The following is a 22,199-nucleotide window of genomic DNA, read 5'->3' as shown; positions in this document are numbered from 1 at the left end:
AGTGCTATCCCACACTCTCTTCATTCTATATTTCCACCTTCTCGTTTGGATTCTAAAAAATAGAGACTTCCATTATGCACTTACCTTACTAAATGGACGATCTTTCTTTTGTTCAAAGTCTTTTTGGCATTTCAAGCTTTAGATAGCTTTCAACCTTGGCAACACGGGCCACATCACTTTGAAAAGCAAATGGCTATACCTAAATAATATGAACTAGAGATGTGTCTCCCCTCTAGCTTGTCCTTCAAACCATTTAAATTCATAATTGTTTCCTTCCAACTCTTTTGTAATTTAAGAGTTGTGTTGGGGGTAAGGGCGGTTGTGCCTAGCCACTTGTGTATTACTACACTAATGGTACATACACACCTATACACTCAAGTGGTGGGTGCCCATCACTATCACTTCATTTTTTATTATTTTTGTGACATTTGAAAAAAGGGAAGGCCGGTCACACATTATGATTGTTGGAGTTCCCACAGCTTGTGTATCTCTCTCTCTCTCTCTTGCTATCGCTCCTTCCACCATAGCTATTGCTTTTGATTACATGCTTCCACTCTAGCCTCACTTTCTTTGACTGGTATCACAGCCAACCATTCAAGAAGCTTCTTTGTCCTTTGCTTCAATCCGAATTCAAAGCTTCAAAACTCAACATTTCATGGTAGCCATTGTTTCTTTCTCTCTCGAGATATGCATTGAGTCTTTCCTTTTTTAGCTTGTTCCAGCCTTCTTCACACTTGTTGAGGAGCTTCCCAAGGCTTAACTAAGCCTTGTTGAGTGCTTATTGAGTTGAGGAGCAACCATTTTATCCATTTTGAGTGGATACAGAGCATGAAGTCATGGATAGCTATGGCAACTTGATAACACTATCGTATTTTGGCCCATAACTTTTGCATATGGTATCATATTTAGGCGTTCTATAGCTAGAAATGAAGAGCATGACGAGAGCTAAAATTTTGGGCACTTATAGAGTTGCTTTTATGCAAATTTTTATTCTCTATTTCACACAAAACAAAACAATTATGTTTTGGACAATAAATAGTAAACTCCATAATGCATGTTTGATGCTTTGGGGATGCTATTTCGGTGCCTAGATGGTATGGTTATGATTTTCAAACCAATTTTTGAGCTTGAAATAGCTCAAATTTCATAGTCATTTCAGTGATATAGTAACAAGGTAACTAGCATTTATATGTGAAAAGCTTATGCCTAATGCTCATTGATACTTTACGGGATACTTAGTAAATGTACCGCTACTTCAATTCTTATGTATATTTACCAATATGCTATGGCATGATTTTGAGCTAAGATTTGAGCTCCTTCACATTGATATTAGCTGTGGTTACATGCCTTGGTTACCTTAGTGGGTCTAATGCACTTACTAACTTGAAGAATTGATGCACAGATCGGTCGCAGATAGCTCACGTGGTGAATCCCGGAAGGTCCCCAAGAACAAAAGTACTCTACCTTTTTGCACAAAAAACCATGTAAAAGCATGCACGACAAGAGGCAAGAGACAAATTGGGTTCAATCTCCCCCATGCCTTGTGTGAGCGCTTCACAAAGCATGTATTTTATGTATATTTCCAATCTTCATGCTCAATAATAGCCCAATTACAAAAATATGACAAGCTTTTTAGCTTTTGAGTTTGCTTTCTACAAAAATAGGAAAATAAAGCTAATGGACGGTGCCCATAGTGTCTGGCACGCCCAATCTCAATGTCCAAATAGAAATAACATATCCGGGCGCATAAGCGCATACAAAATAATAATCGATAATCAATGTCTCAATAGACATAACAAAATATAGGCGTGGCGCCTATCAAAATATAGTCCAAATGTCGAATACCCGCTAGACTCCAATGCTTTCCTCCGCCACTGCTGCTATCTCTACACATCAACTGAAGCATTCACAATCGTTAGTAAAATAATACAATTAAACCGACAAAAGTGAATACCTAGCAGTCTTCAGCTACATAAATAAATCAACTGGTTAGAAATAAATCCTAACCTTAATTTATTACGAGTGCGCACTCTAAACTCATAAACGTTAATTAATTTAATATGCATTTTGCGGAATCACCCGCTATGGAATCACCCATGTACACACTAAATTAATGAAACGCCCGAAAAGGACAGGCGTCCCCATCAACTTCTCGCGCAAAGAATCCTCTTTGCGTATGAGCCCCGGTCATCTAAGTTTACGGAATCCACCGTAAAACCTCATGGAATCCACCGTGGCACGGAATCCACCGTGGAATATGCCTCCTGGCATCATACCCCCGGGGTGGGATAGCAATTGACCTCAATTGCTATTAGCTCAATGTGGAGCTAAGAGAGTGGGGAAAGCATTTAAGTCTCTAGCGTGCATCCATTGTGCTTCCTCTACAAGATGGTTCTTAAATTTGACTAGATATCTAGAGTACCTTCGACCAGTTCTAGTGGTCATGTAGTCAGTGTCTATGATGGCTTATGGTTCAAGTATTTCAGTCTCTTCTTCTAGTAAAGGTGGGTTTTCATAGACAGGGTGGATAGGTAATTGGCCTCTAAATGGTCTCAATAAACTAATATGAAATGTATTATGAATTTTCCAATGAGATGGCAATTCTAACTTGAATGCATTGTCATTAATCTTATGAATAATTCTAAATGGTCCATAGAATCTAGGAGCTAATTTGACAATTGGATGTCTATCTACACTTTGCAGCCTACGCTTTTCTATTCTAAGCCAAACATAATCATCAACTTTGAAATTCATGGCTTGTCTTTTCTTGTTGGCTTGTTTGGTATATGATTGTTGGGCTTTAGCAATCATATCCTTTACCTCATCAAAAATACTGTTATGCATAATAGCAATATCATCAACACTCTGAATTCTATTAGACAAAGATGCAACATGTGTAGATAATCTATATCCATAAATAACTTCAAAAGGTGCTTTCTTTGTAGATGTGTGCGGTGTATTGTTATATGCAAACTGTAATAATTCCAAATGAGTATCCCATGTTTGAGGTTTAGAGATAGTATATGCACGTAAAAGATCTAGAATTGTGCTATTTGTGGCTTCTGTTTGTCCATTTGTTTCTGGATGAAATGCAGATGAGAAATCAATCTTTGTGCCTAGATTTGCAAACAGTGTAATCCAAAAATTATTACAAAATCTAGAATCTCGATCTGAAATAATCACTTTTGGCAATCCATGGTTAGTAAAAACAGTTTTCAAAAAATAACTGTGCTGCTTGTGATGCTGTTAAAGTTTTCTTACATGCAATGAAATATGCTTGCTTACTAAATCTATCTACAATTGTCCAAATCATGTCATGGTTAGATTTAGTATTTGGTAAACCAGTAATGAAATCCATAGAAATATGTTCCCAAGGTTTAGATGGAATAGATAAAGGCATTAATAATCCATACTGTTTACCATGATGTCTCTTTATTCTTTGACAAATCAAACATTCAAAAACGAAATTAGATACATCTGCATCCATATGCGGCCAATAAAAATCTTCAGTTAACATGCGTAATGTAGAAATGATATCTCTATGACCTTGATATGGGGGACAATGAATTTCATTCAAAACAAAAGATCGGAATGGAATAGTAACACACAGTCTCTTTTCAAAGAACATAAATCCATCATTATATGACAATGAATCAACAGGAATGAAATTATTTTGAACTAATTTTTGCCAATCAGAATGAAAAGTAATATCCTGGTGATATGTGTCTTTCATAGCAATCAAAGAATCAAAAGATATGATAGAAATGTTATGAATTGCAGGTCTTCTACTCAATGCATCAGCAACTACATTTTCTTTTCCACGTTGGTATTGAATGATAGGATGGAAACTTTGAATGAAGGAAGCCCATTTGATATGACGGTCAGAAATTTAGGGTTGGCTAAGTAGATGTCTAATGCTTTGCTGGTCGGTCTTTATCATGAATTCTGAACCCATTAAATAATGCTTCCATTGTTTTAATGCTTGTACAGCTGCTAATAGTTCTTTGTCATAAGTGGAATATTTGAGCTCAGAGGGTTTCAGCTTAGAACTAGAATATGCTATTGGATGGTTGTCTTGCATTAATACGGCTCCTATTCTTGATCCGCTAGCATCGGTCACAACTAGAAAGAATGGTCTATTAAAGTCAGGCAATTGTAGAACAGGGGCATTGGTTAATGCACGTTTCAGTAAATCAAAGGATTTATGCTGGTTTTCAGTCCATTGATAAACAATTCCTTTCTTAAGAAGTTTGGTTAATGGTAAAGCAAGTAATGAGAAATTACGTACAAACTTCCTATAGAAACTAGCAAGACCAAGGAATGAGCGTAATTCATGTATATTTTTAGGAACAGGCCAATGCAATATTGCATCAATTTTCTTAGGATCAACTTTAATTCCTTCTTTTGATACAGTATGACCTAGATATTCTATTTCTGTCTTAAAGAATTCACTCTTTTCAGGATTTGCAAACAATTGATTTTCTTTCAGTAATTGAAAAACTAATGATAAATGCTCATAATGCTCTTTTTCACTTTGACTGAACACCAAAATATCATCAAAGAAAACAATCACACAATATTGATATTTCAGAAAAATACGGTTCATCATTCTACTAAAAGTAGCAAGTGCATTAGTTAATCCGAATGGCATGACTAAGAATTCATAATGGCCAAACTGTGTCCTGAATGCAGTCTTAAATATATCGGATCTATCTAACCTCACTTGATGATATCCAGACTTAAGGTCAATTTTACTAAATATAGAAGATCCTTGCAGTTTGTCCATAAGGTCATCAACTCTAGGTATAGGATACCTATTCTTTACAGTGATCTTATTTAATGCTCAGTAGTCAATACACATACGATAGGTATTATTCTTTTTCTTGACTAAGAGCACAGGTGCACCGAATGGAGAACTGCTAGGTCGAATTAGGCCTCTATTTAGTAATTCTTCAACTTGACTCTGGATTTCTTTTTGCTCTATTTGATTGTGCCTATATGGTGCTTTGCAAGGTGGTTGTGTGCCAGGTATTAGATCAATCTTATGGTCTTCTGGACGTAAAGGTGGTAAACCTGGTGGTAGGTCTTCTGCAAAACAATCCTTAAAATATGCAAGAAATTCCTTATGCCTAGGGTGCATATGATTTTCCTTTGCATGCAATTCATTCACCCAAATGAGATATGATTTAGTATTCTTGCGTAGTGCACGTTTGGTTTGAGTATGCGAAAGTAGTGGAAAAATATGAGATGCATGCATACCAGATAATGTAATAGATTTTCCTTGAAAATTAATATTCATTGTGTGCGTAGAATAATCTATGTTTGGATTATGCTGGTGTCTCCATGGCATTCCTAGAATAATGTCGCTTGACTATAATGGGACAACTAAGAAATTTCTTCTTTCAATATATGGACCAATTTGAATTTCTAAATCTTGAACTTCTTGTGTGCCATTGTACCTAGTGCCTAAAAATGCAGCTTTTATGCGATAATGCGTAGGTACAGTATGCAATTTCAATTCCTTTACTAATTTTGCTAAAATAAAGTCATGGGTACTACCGTCATCATGCAATATAGTTCTTTCTTTTCCATGCACCATACATTTCATAGTCAACAATGAATGTGAGGTAGGCATACCTGGTAAAGTGTCGGAAGTAGTAGTAATATCATCCTCTTCTTTAGTGAAATCTGGCATATCCTCATGCTCGTCTTCATCCATGGCTCCAAGGTAATTGATATGTGCTGGTGGCTTCTTTGAATGACAATTTGCTGCGAGATGCCCTGGCTGGTGACACTTGTAGCATACTATTGGCTTGGCTTTGGTCACATTATTTGCAATGGCTGGGAGTCTGGGTACATTTGGATTTGCTTGTGGAATAGGCTTTGGATTTGGATTGACAGTGGATGGTAATGCAGGTGGTTTAGGCCAATTCTTGTGGAAAGATGGTGATGAGAAACGACCTGGATTAAACCTTCTAAAATTGGAATTGAATTGTTTAGTTCCATAATTACCGTTAGCTTGGAATGGTTGTGGTCGTCGATCTCTTCCGCGTAACTTATCTTCAGTGTCGTGAGCTAAGGAGATGGCGTCTTCAAGGGTAGCAGGCTTGAACATGTTTACTTCAGCGTAGTAATGTCCAAGAAGTCCAGACATGTACTTCCGCTTATGTGTCGTCTCTAGTACGTCTTCAAGCATGGGTAGCTGTAGGAGTGCATTCCAAAAACGCTCTGTATACTGTGGAATAGGTCACGATCTCGCTGTTGTAGTAGATCCCATTGTTTGATAGCCTTCTCATGAAATTGCGGTAGAAGGAAATTTTGCATGAATTTCTTCTTGAAATCTTCCCAAGTAGCAAGACATTCTATTCTCTTGCGGACTACAGTCCACCAAAGTGATGCTCTGTCTATCAGATGATTAGTAACACACTTGATTTTATCTTTTTCAGGATAAGTTTCCTCATGGAAATAGTCATCAAACTGGCTAATGAATGATAAAACAGTCTTTCCTTCTCTTATGCCATTGAAAGTGCGAAACTTGAAACTTCGTTTACTTATCTTGGATTCCTTGCAAATGGTTTGTGCTTCAAGAGTGGCGTCGATGGTACGGCGAATCAAATCTTCAGCTTGAGGTTCTTCTTTGTCAGTGGACGCTCCTTGTAGCTTTGTCAATTGCCCTTGCAAGGCTTGCCTAGCTCTTCGCTCTTCTTCCAATTGTAGCATGATTAAATCCAGCTTTTGTTCCATGGTAGGCTCAGGTAGATCATCTTCAGCCATAGGATCATCCATATGTGGGGTAGTCATCCTGTAAAACTCAACAAACCTTTCTCACTCAAAATCAGGTTAGCGGGATGAGCGTAGCTCAAATTTGGGGTTACAAGGCTATGTATTCTTGGGTATTTCTTCTTCAATTTTCAGAAATTCTGCAATATTTATGTCTCCATTTGCTGAAAGTACTTCAACGAACTTGCAGATAGGTAGAACAGCTTGCTACGAACAACTTTCCAGTTCAGAGTTTTTGCATACGAACAAGTCTTCTAGGAGTTTTAAGCACTAGTCAGTTCTGATTTAGTCTGACTTGCAGAGTTGCAGACTTAGCAGACTTGTAGAGTTGTTGACTTGCTGAACTTAGGCCGACTTACAGAACTTGCAGAACTTGATTACCGTCGACTTGCGGAACTTAACTTCAGAAGTGCGAGACCTGGAGTTTGCCGACTTATTTGACCTGTGTAACTTACAGGAAGCCTTAAGCTTAAGTGATTAAGCTTAAGCTTATGAAGCTTAATGGTGGACTTACAGGGCGTCGTCAAATTTCGTGGGGGGGGGTCCGTTTTTTCCGCCGGATTTCTCGGGATGAAGCCGTTTTGTCACGATTTTGAGTATTAGGCCTTCCTAAGCTTAAGATTAAGCTTTCTTATGATAATAAACTTGATTATGAAGAGAGCTTATCTCTGTAACTCCACGACTTGATGATGGAAGTGTATGAGTGGTTCTCCGCCTGCAGAGCTTGGTCCTTCGCGATCTGACAGTGGAAACAGAGGTTCTTGATCGCCAGAAGTCTGCTTGTATCGACGGTTCGCGACGAGATTGACTGTAGAGCCCGTTTGTTCCTGGAGCTCCGCCTTCGCCCGAGATTGGTAGCGATTGGAAGCTCTTGATCTCTGCTTCGCTCTGATACCACTGGTGCGCAGATCGGTCACAGATAGCTCACGTGGTGAATCCCGGAAGGTCCCCAAGAACAAAAGTACTCTACCTTTTTGCACAAAAAACCATGTAAAAGCATGCACGACAAGAGGCAAGAGACAAATTGGGTTCAATCTCCCCCATGCCTTGTGTGAGCGCTTCACAAAGCATGTATTTTATGTATATTTCCAATCTTCATGCTCAATAATAGCCCAATTACAAAAATATGACAAGCTTTTTAGCTTTTGAGTTTGCTTTCTACAAAAATAGGAAAATAAAGCTAATGGACGGTGCCCATAGTGTCTGGCACACCCAATCTCAATGTCCAAATAGAAATAACATATCCGGGCGCATAAGCGCATACAAAATAATAATCGATAATCAATGTCTCAATAGACATAACAAAATATAGGCGTGGCGCCTATCAAAATATAGTCCAAATGTCGAATACCCGCTAGACTCCAATGCTTTCCTCCACCACTGCTGCTATCTCTACACATCAACTGAAGCATTCACAATCGTTAGTAAAATAATACAATTAAACCGACAAAAGTGAATACCTAGCAATCTTCAGCTACATAAATAAATCAACTGGTTAGAAATAAATCCTAACCTTAATTTATTACGAGTGCGCACTCTAAACTCATAAACGTTAATTAATTTAATATGCATTTTGCGGAATCACCCGCTATGGAATCACCCATGTACACACTAAATTAATGAAACGCCCGAAAAGGACAGGCGTCCCCATCAACTTCTCGCGCAAAGAATCCTCTTTGCGTATGAGCCCCGGTCATCTAAGTTTACGGAATCCATCGTAAAACCTCACGGAATCCACCGTGGCACGGAATCCACCGTGGAATATGCCTCCTGGCATCAAGAATCTATTGGGTTTTATGTTCCCGACTTATGCTTCATGTATTTTGGATACTTGGATGTCATTCACATGATGTTTTAAGATTTGCTTGCTCATTTGGCATTCAACTCTTGCTTTAGTGGGAGCTACTTAGCTTTATATATTGAGCCACATTGGCACTTGGATATATTATAGAGCATTTGGTTTATGCAGTTGAGCTTGAGCTTATCACAGTGAGATAGTGGGACTCATTGTGATATGTACATGCTCTCTTAATATTTATTGGATACAATTACCCTATCATGGGTTGATTTGAACTCTTTGCTTGGACTTGATACTTATGTCTGTCAGGCTATTATCAGTGGTATTTATATACTTATGGGTTATGTATTGAGCTTTTAATCAGTGGGTTATGCATCCGATAGTTCCCTTCTACCCTTGAGACCTACCATGTGCATGACGTTTATGACTATTACATGTACAGTTTCTGACACATTGCAGTTATGGCAGTCTTTAGTGTCAATTGTTCCTAGCTTCTTCCTTCTTGGTTGCTTACAGTTGGTTATTGGCATATTGTTGTAGTTTATTACAACAACTTGTCATTTTAATCTTATGCTTTCTATTTGAGGACAGTCTCCTGGACTTGATAGTCTTTTGCTTACAGGTTGTCGACAGCTTATTACTTTGGTAATATCTCTAGTCTCCCGTTTGATATAGTAGTAACTTTGGGGCTAATTTGCAGGGTATTATAGTAGCCCATCTTACCCTTCTTTGTACTTTCTTAGTTTCATTATGGGTAGTGGTTCTTGCAACAATACTATCTTTACTGTTGAGAATTTGATGGAATCAATTACAGCTATTGGAAGATTCAGATATGACAAGTTTTAGTGCAGAAATTGCATATTAGACTACTCAAAATGGGGGTATCAGATCCTAAAAAAATTGTGGCTAAGGATTGGGATGAATTGGATGAGCTATGCAAGTCCACAATTATTTGATCACTCTCTAATCAGGTTCACTACAATGTTCTAATTGGAAATCAGACTAAATATAAGCTTTCGACATAGATTAAGAATCTTTATGATAAGTAGTCACGTATCTCAAATGTATTAGTTGAAACAGTTAATGGACCTTCGCATGAAGGAAGGGACTTCTATGTTTGCACACTTGAATGAGTTTCACTCCATCATTCGCCATTTAGCTTCACAATAGATTGAGTTCAAAAATACTTTTCATCCTTTATTTCTACTTGGTAGTCTACTTGAGTCACGAGATACTTTTCGTATAGCTCTCTATGCTAAGGATGGGCTAAATTTGTAGGATGTTGAGAGTGTTGTCTTGACATAAGAAGTGAATAGAAAGAATGTGGATGCTTCCCATACGTCACATGCATTGACTCTGAGAGACCAACAAGATGGAAATGGCCAGCTATGAGTCTGATCTTATCTTCGCAACTTCTTCTTTGGATGTTTCACAATTGACTAATGCTTTGTCAAGATATACGTGATACTGGTTGATAGATTCAAGGGCTTCCTTTCATGTGACCCCTCATAGAGAGTAGTGTCACTCTTATCATTGTCCATTTGGGTAATGACTTGGCATTGGAGATAGGTATTGGTGATGTCCAAATACGTTTTGGTTCATGTAGCATGTTCACTCTTCATGATGTACGTCATGTATCGGCTCTCATAAAGAGCCTTATCTCTCCTAGCACCTTGGACAATGTAGGTTATGCTATCTCTTTGGGTGGTTCCTCATGGAAGATTGCCCATGGAAATCTTGTTATTGTGCGCGGTGCTAAGTCTAGTACTCTCTATCCTTTGCTTATATCTGGGTCAATTGACCCTATTTTGGCCATGGTTGCAGTTCCACATGTATCTCTTTGGCATCATTTCCTTGGGCACATGTCTTTGAAAGAAATAAAAATGCTTACCAATTTGCAGTATCTTCTACTTCTAGACTATAAGTGCTTTGAGTCTTGTGATCATTGTTTATATGGCAGGTAGATATATAGTATGTATAATAAGTCTAGCATGAAGTGCATGGGTGAGCCTTTGGCTCTTATTCATTTCGATGTATGTGGTTCCATGCCCTGTCAGTTGTACTAAGGTGGTGAGAAATACTTTGTCACATCGAGTGATGATTACTCACATAAAGTCTGGACTTACCCTATTAAGCAGAAATCGGATGTCTTCTCTACCTTTTAGCTTTGGCTTAATCTTATTGACAAGCAATCTAGATATAGGCTGAAATGCCTAAGATTTGATAATGAGGGTGAGTATGAAAGATATTGAGCAATTTTGCGACGAGCGGGGTATTAAGTATCAGTTGACCGCTCCTTACACCCCTCCCTAGAATGGTATTGCCAAACACATGAAGAAGTCAATTTGTAAGAGAGTCTACAATATGCTTAGCCGTGTAGGCTTACCACAGTACTTTTGAGCTAAGGTAGTTACTACTATTATACGATCGATGAACCAATCCCCTTGCACTACAATTGATTGCCAAGTTGTAGAGGAGGTTTGGACTAGGAAGCCTCTATCATATGCTCATTTGCACATCTTTGGTTCTGAGGCATTCTGCCAAGTTTCCAAGGACAAGCACAATAAGTTGGATTCTAAGTCCATGAAATGCATATTTCTTAGTTATGGGGATGCAAGTGAGATGGGCTATTGCCTATGGGATCCAGAAAGCTCGCAAGGTTAGCCACGATGTCATTTTCCATGAGAAAAATATACATAAACAACCTAAGCAAGTGGTTGAGGTACGCAATGTGATCTTTCAAGAGGAGCTCCTACTCTCGTACAGCCTAAAACAACAAACAGCTAATGCTCTAGTAGCTTAGGCCCCAGCTGTTGTGCAAGGTCAGCCTGCTTTGAGAGGCTCTATAGGGCTAGACATCTATGCAAGCACTTTACATCCTCCATGGATTATGTTATGGTAACAGATGCAAGTAAGCATGTCTCTTATGATAATGCCATGCACAGAGATGATACTCACTCATGAGATAGGGCTATGTAGACAGAGTTTGACTCCTCATAAACTAACCATACGTGGGATTTGGTTCCTTTGTCTAGTGGCAAGAAGGCATTGCCATGCAAGTGGGTATACAAGCTGAAAAGTATCCCTAAATGCCCTAAGATCGCTCATAAGGCTAGATTGGTAACTAAGGGTTTCAAGTAGGAATACTATGTTGACTTCGATGAAGTCTTTTCTCATGTAATCAAAATGACAATCCTATACTTCGTACTAGCATTGGTTGCTCATCTGGACCTTTATTAGATGGATGTAAAGACAACTTGTTTACATGGGGACTTGTATAATGAGATCTATACGTAGTAGCCTAAGGGCTTTAAAGAAAAAGGCAAGGAACACCTAGTGTGCAAGTTGAGAGAAAGAGCCTTTATGGTCTTAATAGACACCTAGGAAATAGTAATACAAGTTTGATGAATTTATGCATTCACATGGATATAGTTGTAGTGCTATGGATCCATGTGTATACACAAAGAAGGCTTGTGATAGTAGCCTTATGATTTTGGCACTCTATGTGGATAATATGCTCATTGTTGGAAAAGCTTATGATGAGCTAAGTGCCTTGAAAACTCAACTCAAGAAAAGATTTGAGATGAAGGACATGGGACATGCCTTGTATATTATTGGGATGCGCATCACACATGATCACTTTAAGGGGCTTCTTCATCCATCACAAAAGGAGTATATCCAAAAACTTAAGCGGTTTCATATGCATGATAGTAAGCTTATTGGCTATCCTCTACCTTCTCATGTGAAGGTTACTCAGGCCGATTATTCCTAGTATTCTAACGAGTAGAAGGCCGAGATGGCTAAGAAACCTTATGCATTCACCATGGACTTTTTGATGTATGCCATGCCATTACAGCCACTCATCCTAACATAGTATTTGCAATGGGAGTTGTGGCATGCTACATGGCTACACTTGGTAGATGGCATTGGAACATTGTCAAGGGTATCATGAGGTACCAGGGTGGCATAGTAGCTATGTGCATATGTTATGGTGACTAATATATAGGAGTCATGTGGTACACTGACTTTGATTATATAGGACGACCTGCGGATAGTAGGAAGTCCACATCTAGCTATACCTTCACTTTTACTGAAGGTGATGTTTCTTGGATGTCCAATGTGCAAAAATGCATGGCCCTCTCTACTACCAAGGCCAAGTGTTTTGCAACCACTAGGGCTTGCAAGGATGGTAGAACTTGGTATTACTGATGTGGTCCCTACACTGCATTCAAATTCTATGAGTACTATCTAGTAGCCAAGAATCCGATCTTCCATGCGAAGACAAAACACATTGAGGTGCATTACCACTTCATCAAAGAGGTCATTGAGAACATGTCTGTTGACCTTGTCAAGATCTCAATTGACCAAAATCTTGTAAATATGCTCATGAAAAGTCTCTTAATAAAGCATTTTGCCTTTCTTAGGAGTTGATGGGCATTGGATGAAATTACATCTTTCCTCATTTTTTTGTACTTATGTACATTTCTACTTTGTCACTTTTTTCTTGTTCTCTTCTCCATAGGGGCACATTTGCCTTTAAGTAGGAGATTATTGGGGATAAAGGTGCCCATGTCTTGCCGCTCGTATATTACTACATTCATAGTACCCACACACATACATTACAGTTGGCGGGCGTCCATCATTATCATTTCATTCTTTATTCTTTCAGTGACATTTGAATAAAAGAAAGGCCGGTCACACATTGTGACTGTTGGAGTTCCCACATCTTGTATGTCCCTGTCTCTCTTGCTCTTACTTCTTTCACCATAGCTCTTCTTTTACTTACATGCTTCCACTCCAAGCTCACTCCCTTCAAGTTGTACATTCTAAAGTTAAGACCTACCAATGCAACCTATTTAGCAACAATGGAAAAAGTAACCCAAAAGCTTTGCCCCTTAGGATATCATTATCCAAGCCCCCACTAGCCTTGCTTTCACCTCGGATGTCCCATGTTATAGCGTGCCCACTCTTAGAGCTCGCACACTCCCATAAAAATTCTCTACACCTGTTTTCTAGATGGCTCTAGTTAGCCTTTGAGAATGGACAAAAACTATTGCACAAAAGGGGCTGCACGTATGACGATTGAATTCAAAGTCACACTTTCTACTACTAAAACATATAGGCAAGTCCTTGTACTTCCTTTTAGCTCCATATTTTTATCAAGAACCCATTGCTAATAACAAAACGAGAGACAAAAGCAAAGAGCTAAAAGGGAAATAGAGCCCAAGAGGAAGAAGCTTGGCGGTGAGAGCTATGGCAGATGGAGAGCGAGAGCAAGAGAGAGAGAGAGACTCAAAAGTGGGAACTCCAACAACCACAATGTGTGGCCGGGCCTTCCTTTATTCAAACTGTCACTAAAAGAATAAAGAATAAGTGACTGTGATGAGTGCCCGCTACCTACAGTGTGCAGTGGCGGGTATTGTCAGTGTAGTAATACACGGGCGACTAGGCGGAGGTGCCTTTACCCCTAACAACCTCCCGCTTAAAGGCGAATCTTCTCTAGCGAGAGAGAAAAGAAAAGAAAAGATAGTACAATATGTGCAACAGGATGAGAAAAAAGGCGTCATTTCATCCAACACCCATCAATCTCCTAAGGAAGGTAAAGCACTCTGTAGTGAGGCTCTTCGTGAGCAAGTCTACAGGTTTCTGCTTAGTCAGAAACTTGACAAGGTCAACAGACCTGTTCTCAATGACCTCGCGAATGAAGTGATACCTCACCTCAATATGTTTAGTCTTCGCATGGAAGACCAAATTCTTGGCCAACTGAATTGGCCAATTGAATGGCACTCATAGAATCCTAATGCAGTGTAGGCATAGTAGCTGTCATACCAAGGTATGCAATCAAACAGCCTAACTAGACAGCCTCTATGGCTGCAATATACTTGGCCTCTGTGTAGTAGAAAGATTCATACACTTCTGCACCCTAGACATCCAAGAGATAGCCCCTCCAGCATAAGTGAAGACATAGCCAGAAGTGGACTTCCTACTATCTGCATGTCCTGCATAATTAGAGTTAGTGTACCCCAGGACTCCTGTATCCTGGCTACCATAGCAAATACACATATTTGTTGTGCCCTTCAGGTACCGCATGATACCCTTCATGGCATCTCAATGTTTCTTATCAAGTGTATCCATATAACGTGCCACAACCCCAACTGCAAAAGCAATATCTGGATGGGTGATTATAATAGCATACATAAGACTGCCCATGACTAACGCATAGGGAATCTTGGCCATCTTGGCCCTCTACTCATCTGTTTGCGGACAATTGACCTATGAAGACTTCACATGAGAAGGTAATGGACAACCAATAGACTTAATATCTTGCATACAGAAGCGCTCAAGGACTTTACGAATGTACTCCCTTTGTGACAGATCCCTGAGATCTGTCATGCGTAATGCACATACCAAGTATATGAGAGGCATGTCCCAGATCTTTCATCTCAAAGCTCTTCTTGAGCTGAGCCTTAAGAGCATCTAGCTCCTCATGAGCTATCCCTGCTAAAAGCATGTCATCCACATAGAGTACAAAAATTAGTAAATAACCATCACAAGCTTTCTTCGTGTACAAGCACGGATCCATAGCACTGTGGCTGTAGCCCTGTGACTGCATGAATGCATCAAACTTATGGTACTATTTCCTAGGTGCTTGCTTTAAGCCATATAGACTCTTCTTTAGCTTGCACACTAGGTGTTCCTTTCCAGGGTCTGCAAAGCCCTTAGGTTGCTCCATGTAAATCTCATCATGCAAATCCCCATGTAAAAAAGCCGTCTTGACATCCATCTGGTACAAGTCAAGGTCAAGCCGTGCAACCAAAGCCAAGACTAAGCATAGGGTGGTCATCTTGACCACAGGAGAAAAGACTTCATCAAAGTCAACACCATGCTCCTACTTAAAGCCTCTAGCAACCAATCGAGCCTTGTATGTCAGCTTGGGGTGTCCAGGGGTACTTTTCAACTTGTACACCCACTTGCATGGCAAAGCCTTCTTACCCTAAGGGAAGGAAACCAAATTCCAAGTCTAATTCTTATGCAATGAGTCAAGCTCAGATTGCATAGCCCTCTCCCAAGAGTGACAATCACCCTTGTGCATAGCCTCATCATAAGTGAGAGGCTCTCCTAAATTTGTAACCAATACATAATCCATAAAGGGCGCAAAACCGCCAGGAGGTCGTCTATCTCTAGTAGAATGCCTCAACCCAAGCTTTGCTGCTTGACTAACATCTTGTCTAACATCAGCATGTCTAACATCTAGGCCATGAGCATTAGGTGATATTGCACACTGTCTAACTGGCCGTGGAGCAGGCTATACGGGAGTCGGTGGCTCCTTCTGAAAGATAACTCTACATACCTCAACCACTTTCTCTGGCTGCATATGCATTTTGTCCTCATGAAAGATGACATCATGGTTGCGATCACTTTTCGCACCTGTAGATCCCATAGATGGTAACCCATCTCTCGTGTATCTCCATAGCCAATGAAAATGCATTTGACACTTTTAGGATCCAGCTTATTGCATTTGTCCTTGGGCACATGGCAGAATGCCTCACATCCAAAGACACGCAAATGATCATAAGAGGGGGGCTTACCTGCCCATACCTCCTTTGCAACCTGAAAGTCAATGCCACTGCTAGGTGATCTGTTAATGAGATACACTGTAGTAGTAATTGCCTTAGCCCAAAAATGTTGTGGTAAGCCAACCTGGCTAAGCATGCTATGGACCCTTTTCTGTATGGTCCTATCCATGTGTTCAGCCATACCATTCTGGGGAGGGGTGTAGTAAGGGGCGGTCAACTGACCCTTAATACCCCGTTCATCACAAAACTGCTCAAAAGCACACGTGATACATACTCACCCCCATTATCTAACCTTAGGCATTTTAGCCTATTCCCAAACTGGTTCTCTGCTAATGCAAGCCAACACTAAAATGTGTCTAAGACATCGGACTTTCTCTTTATGGGATAAGCCCAAACCTTACGTGAGTAATCATCTATGAAAGTAACAAAATACTTTGCCCCACCAAGTAACTGATAGGGCATGGGCCCACATACAACTGAGTGCACAAGAGCCAAGGGCTCACCCATGCATTTCTTACCAAACTTTTTATGTGTATTCCTAGTTTGCCTGCCATAAAAACAATGATCACAAGAATCAAAATGTGAAGAGTCATAAGGTGGAAGATACTGCAAAGCATGTAGCATTTTCATTCCTTTAAGGGATATCTACCCCAACAAGCATGCCAAAGGGATACATGGGGGATAGAACCCACAGACAAAACATGATTCAAGGTAGCTCCAGATATAAGTAAGGGATAGAGGTTGCCAGACTTGGCACCTCTTACAAGCACAAGCTTACCACGAGTAATCTTCCATGCAGAGTCTCTAAAAGACACAAAATACCCTGCATCATCAAGATGTCCAACTAACATAAGACTGCGAGTCAATGCAAGTATATGGCGTACATCATGCAAAACAAAAGAACTGCCGAAAGGAAACTGCAGCCTAACATCTCCAATGCCCATAATGTCAAGAGACCTCTCATCACCAAGACGCACAGAACCAAAGATGGTATGATAGGTATGAAACCAATCTCTATAGGGTGTCACATGAAACGACGCACCCGAATCCAAAAGCCAACATTGCGCATACATAGAATGTGTCTTAGAAGCCTGTAAGGCATCGCATGAGGAAGTTATAAGTATGTAATCCTCACCTGAATCAGTGGCATGCATGACATTAACCTCTTCTATCTTCACACTGGACTTTGCAGGTACAATACTGCACTCAGAAGACTTTTTCTACACTTTCTCTTTTCCCTTTTCCTTGCACTTATCATCGTGCATCTTATGGCATTGCGGCCTAATATGTCCTACTTTCCCACAATAATGACATGTAAGATTAGATTTCCATCCACATGACTTACTGTGGCCACATGACTTTGACCTGGACTTCTGAGAGTCCTTACCCTTATGATCATTATCATGCCTGCCATGTCTGCCACCTCTAACGGTCAATGCATGTGAAGAGTGGGAAGCATCATTGTTTCTCATGTTGATTTCTCAGTCATTAAAGCACCCTTAACATCTTTGATTTTGAGCCCATCAAGCTTGTTCGTGCATATGGCAGTACGAAAGACATCCCATGATTCAGGCAAGGTGCCAAGCAGAAACAACGGGTGCAAGTTGTCTTTGAACTCAATACCATGTGACAACAGATTCTTCATGATAGCATGCAACTGGCTAAAATGAGATGATAGGGATGTCCCCTTCTTCATGTGAAGGTCCATTAATTGATTCGGCCAATACATCTATGACATAGGACTCTGCTGCGCATAAAGCTCTTGAATCTTCTTCCATAAGTCCCATGCACTTTGATTCTCATCTTCAACAACATTATGATGGACCTCTTCTGAGAGTGACAAGATAATGGTAGACTTGCATAGCTCATCAACTTCTGTCCAAACATCATCATCCATATCCTCAGGTTTAACACCCTTGAAATGCAAGGGTTTAATATGCAACTTCTGCACCAAAACCCGTCATATGTAGGATTTCCAATACCCATAGTTGATACCATCAAACTTGGCAATGTTAAAGAGAGTTGTGCCTTTCAGACGACCAACCAGATTGTGCCAAATCAAAGAAAAAAATGCAAAATTTCCAGTTGCTATAATTAGCAAAAAATGCACTAAAACCACTGCTAAAACTGGATGAAAGAGTAGATATCACCAAGAGAACCAGCTGTCCACCAAATATGACCAAGAGAACATCAAACGGTAAGCATTACCCTCATACAAGGGCTCAAAATCTGCAGATTTTAGCTTGTTGAAATAAATTACAACAGTATGTAAAACTGTCCCAAAGTGAAGCAATCACTGATACATATGTCACTGCAACTACCAGGTAGGAAGATACATCCAACAATGAGTGTCAAGGGGCAAGAAGGTACCAAGAATTGTCAAACCAATAACCTGTCAGGCAAGATACATCTCATAGGTTTAGAAGTCATGCATGTAATGGGTCTCGGGGTAAGAGAAGAGACCAAGCACAAGCACAACTAATAGAGCAAGAAGCTCAATGCATAACCATCCAAGATGCATACAAAACTAAGAAACCTCTCACAGAGATAGATGCCTGCCCCAATAGGCATATCAAATCAGCCCACTACAGACTGACTACAAACATAAAGCTCTCAAGAGAGTAAATGTATGTAACTGTCCCACAAGCTCAAGCTCAAGTGTAAGAAAAACTATGTGTACATCTGAATATGCCAAGAGGCTCCCATTGGAAGTAAAATCAGATGCAAATAGAGCAAGCAATGCTCAAATACATTGAGTACATAGCATTAGACATTCCAAATCCTAGTAGGGTACATCCGGAGTATAAATACCAAGCTATCTCAGACCCGTAAAGCATGTAACTGACAACCAAATGTAATGCCTAATAGGTTCAAAGTGCTCAAATACATCCAAAGACGAAGCTCCAAGTGGCTATCATGTATGGGGAAACCAAGTGACAGCCATATCTGACCAAAGCATAAATGCAAGAGGCCTAAATGTCAAGCAGTGACAATAAGCATAAACCGGTCCAAAGCATGCCAAGTCAATCCCAATGCCAGTGAATGATGACCAAGACGGAGCCTAATCCAAGCTTAAAAGCATTCCGGAACCAGAAAGAAGCATTTGACAATCTCCAAATACATCGTATGATCATTCAACAAGCCTTCTAATTCACTTCTATCATTCAACCCTGCAACCTGTTGTTGCTATCTTGCTAAGGCCTCCTTGATTTCCCAAGATCTACTCCTTGTGAGGATAGGATTGGATAAATAAGGGTAATTGTTTGACATAAAGATTGTCCATAGTATTTATTCTAGGTCTACGCCTTAAATCAAGAAATGACTTCCATGAAACTGGCAAGAATCACCAAAGTGTTTAATTCATACACAATAAGAAAGCAGAGAATACGTAAACACACCATGGTGCTAGAATAAAGAGCATAAGCATAAACATATTCTCTTTATACACTTTAGCATCTATAACTGAAAACCTTTTATGATCGCATAATGCAGAAATAGAGATTCATACACTTAAAGAACATGACTCGAGCATTGAGAACATCCAATAGCGACCATAAAAGCATGGCACTGTCCATTCTTGTATTTTAAAATCCACACGAGTGACATTAAGAACACAACTGCCTATATATCCAGTGTCTGGCATACAGGTATTCTGTCCCATTACATTTAAAGACACAATTACATAGGCTTATTTCAAACCTCTATATCCATATATGAAAGTAAGAAACTAAGGTCACTAATGGAATTTGAGTCCTAGGGATTTGTGCCCCTAACAATCCCCCTATGGAGTGACCTCTCACCCCATCAAGGCAAATCCAAGCTCTTCAAAGCAGTATAACCAACCCTCTTGGTATAGGGTTCCACACACTAGCCTTGGGGGAGGTCTACTGTAATCCTTCCTTTTAACACATTGTATTTAGATTCAAGTAGAATCCCTAAATCTTTATAACACAAACATTTCTTTCCTAGTGCATCAAGCAATCCTTTGTATGCACTATATAGAATTTTGTCCTAATAGAAAATCTTTTCAACATTCCTTTGATTCTCTCTTCCCCTTGGGATTTCTAAGAGCTAAGAACTTTTATTGTCTTTTCCTTATCTTACTAGGAAGTGAGCAATCAATTCTTTTAGTAGTTAGGGTTTTGTTTGGACCATCCCCTTAGCTTAGGTTCATTTGTCAAAGAGTAGACAACCAATGTCTCGAGGGTTTCTTGAGTTGGTTTGGTCAAGAAGTATTTTTATGCTTTAACAAAGTGCTTGACCTTTTTAGGATAGAGGATTCCTCGAGACCTTTGGAGTCTTTTTTAACATAGCCTTCACTAAAATGATTCCCTATTGTTTGAACTAGGTATCCTTTCCCTAAAGAGTTTTATCTAAGTTCTTTGGTGTTACAAAAGGAAGGTTAATAGATCCTTCCATTAATCTCATTTAGTAAGGACCCTATGAACATACCATTGATAATCGTAACCTACCTAATGAACCTTAGGTTAAAATAGATATCGCATTTAACTATTTAAATACTTTGTGAAGGGATCTAATATATCAAGTTTGTTTCAACTAACAAAGTGCAAGCTAACTCGTTGAAAGAGAAAATTTTATGTGTACAATTCTTTTCTTTTTGTGAGAAGATGGACCAATTTAATTAAGTTTATTTCAACTTAGTACAATACAAATTAGATCTTTATGAAAGGAACCCAGAGTCCACACCACAAAAGGTACTGGCCATCCCCACGAGAATCAACCTGCAAGCTTGGGGTCCTAATTTGAGAACTGAGGTCTCAATACATCAGCTAGCTCCATCAGAGGTGTCCCATAAGGGCTTCTTGTCTAACTAGAGCGATCATAGTTACCCTTGGTTCATGGAGTGCAACACTTTTTTTCAGTAAACTAGTTAGGATTTAGGGAACCTTAATAGAGTTTTGGCACAGCTGTCACACCTTTCCCCTAAGATAATTTCTAATCAAGGTTTTAAGACCTGACTTTAGGTAAGTCAATGCTCCGCTCTGCCTAACTTTTCCTAATTAACATTTTATTCAATCTCTTGAGAGAAGCTCCCAACTTACAGGGACCACCCACCCATACGATGGATCCGTCAAGGATCTCACCCACCCGCTTCCCAAAAATGGTTTTCTTTTCTAATTACCTATCACATTAAGTTATGACGTATAATAGTAGCTTCATTAATTAACTCATTATCACATGTTCCTTTGGATAATTTTACGACATAACACAAAGATAGAGAAAATAGTCTTTTGGCAAAACATATTCATTTCTTATTTCGCAAAGTTATTTACAACGATTTTTCCCTTTTGCATGCGCAGAGGAGGATAAACCTCCATTCACCGAAAAATCCCTTCTGTCTACGCAAAAGAAAAAAAACCCTCCAAGATTTCTGTCCCTACACTAGCACCGGGGACTCCAAGATCCCATCCTGTTTCATATGAGGGTCAAGCAGTTCCTAGGAGTGATCAAGAGATTTATGGCCAAAGTCCCTTGGCACTTTTGCCTCCTCCTGCTCACACCAAGCGACCTCTCACCGTCGGGGCTGGTCCAAAGCTCCTCGTGGCAGTACAAAACAATCCCCCTTGAAGCAGGGTTCCATGCCTAGCCATGGGGAAGGCATAGCATGATCTTTATTCTTATTATCTTGATTATATACTTACAATCAGATCTAACTGCTGCAAGCACAATCGATCTTTCTTGTGCAACCATCAATGCGTGCACAAATAAAAAAGAAACAGCAGCAAGTGTTTTTAGCATAGGAAGCAGCCCCACCCAAATCTAGGGTTTCTCTTTTAAGGTCCCACCTTATTCTTAGGGTTTCGCTTCCTACTTGCAACTCTTACTCAATTTTTGAATGCCCCAAAGAAGGACAACAAATGCAAAGAGAAGAAGACACCATCTACAGCTTCAGGACAACCACAAGAACCAAAGGAAATGCCTAAGCCCTCTTTAGAAGAGCCCAAAATGCTTGATGAGCACAAACTGTTGGTATTTGTGGGGCAGCAAGTGCAAATGCATGGCCAACTTGGTAGTGCCAATTC

The sequence above is a fragment of the Lygodium microphyllum genome, chromosome 29 (assembly GCF_053477565.2).
Source record: "Lygodium microphyllum isolate KBCC chromosome 29, Lygodium_microphyllum_v1.1.10, whole genome shotgun sequence".
Lineage (NCBI taxonomy): Eukaryota > Viridiplantae > Streptophyta > Polypodiopsida > Schizaeales > Lygodiaceae > Lygodium > Lygodium microphyllum.
The sequence above is the reverse complement of the archived record's forward strand: the minus strand, read 5'-3'. Positions refer to the sequence as shown.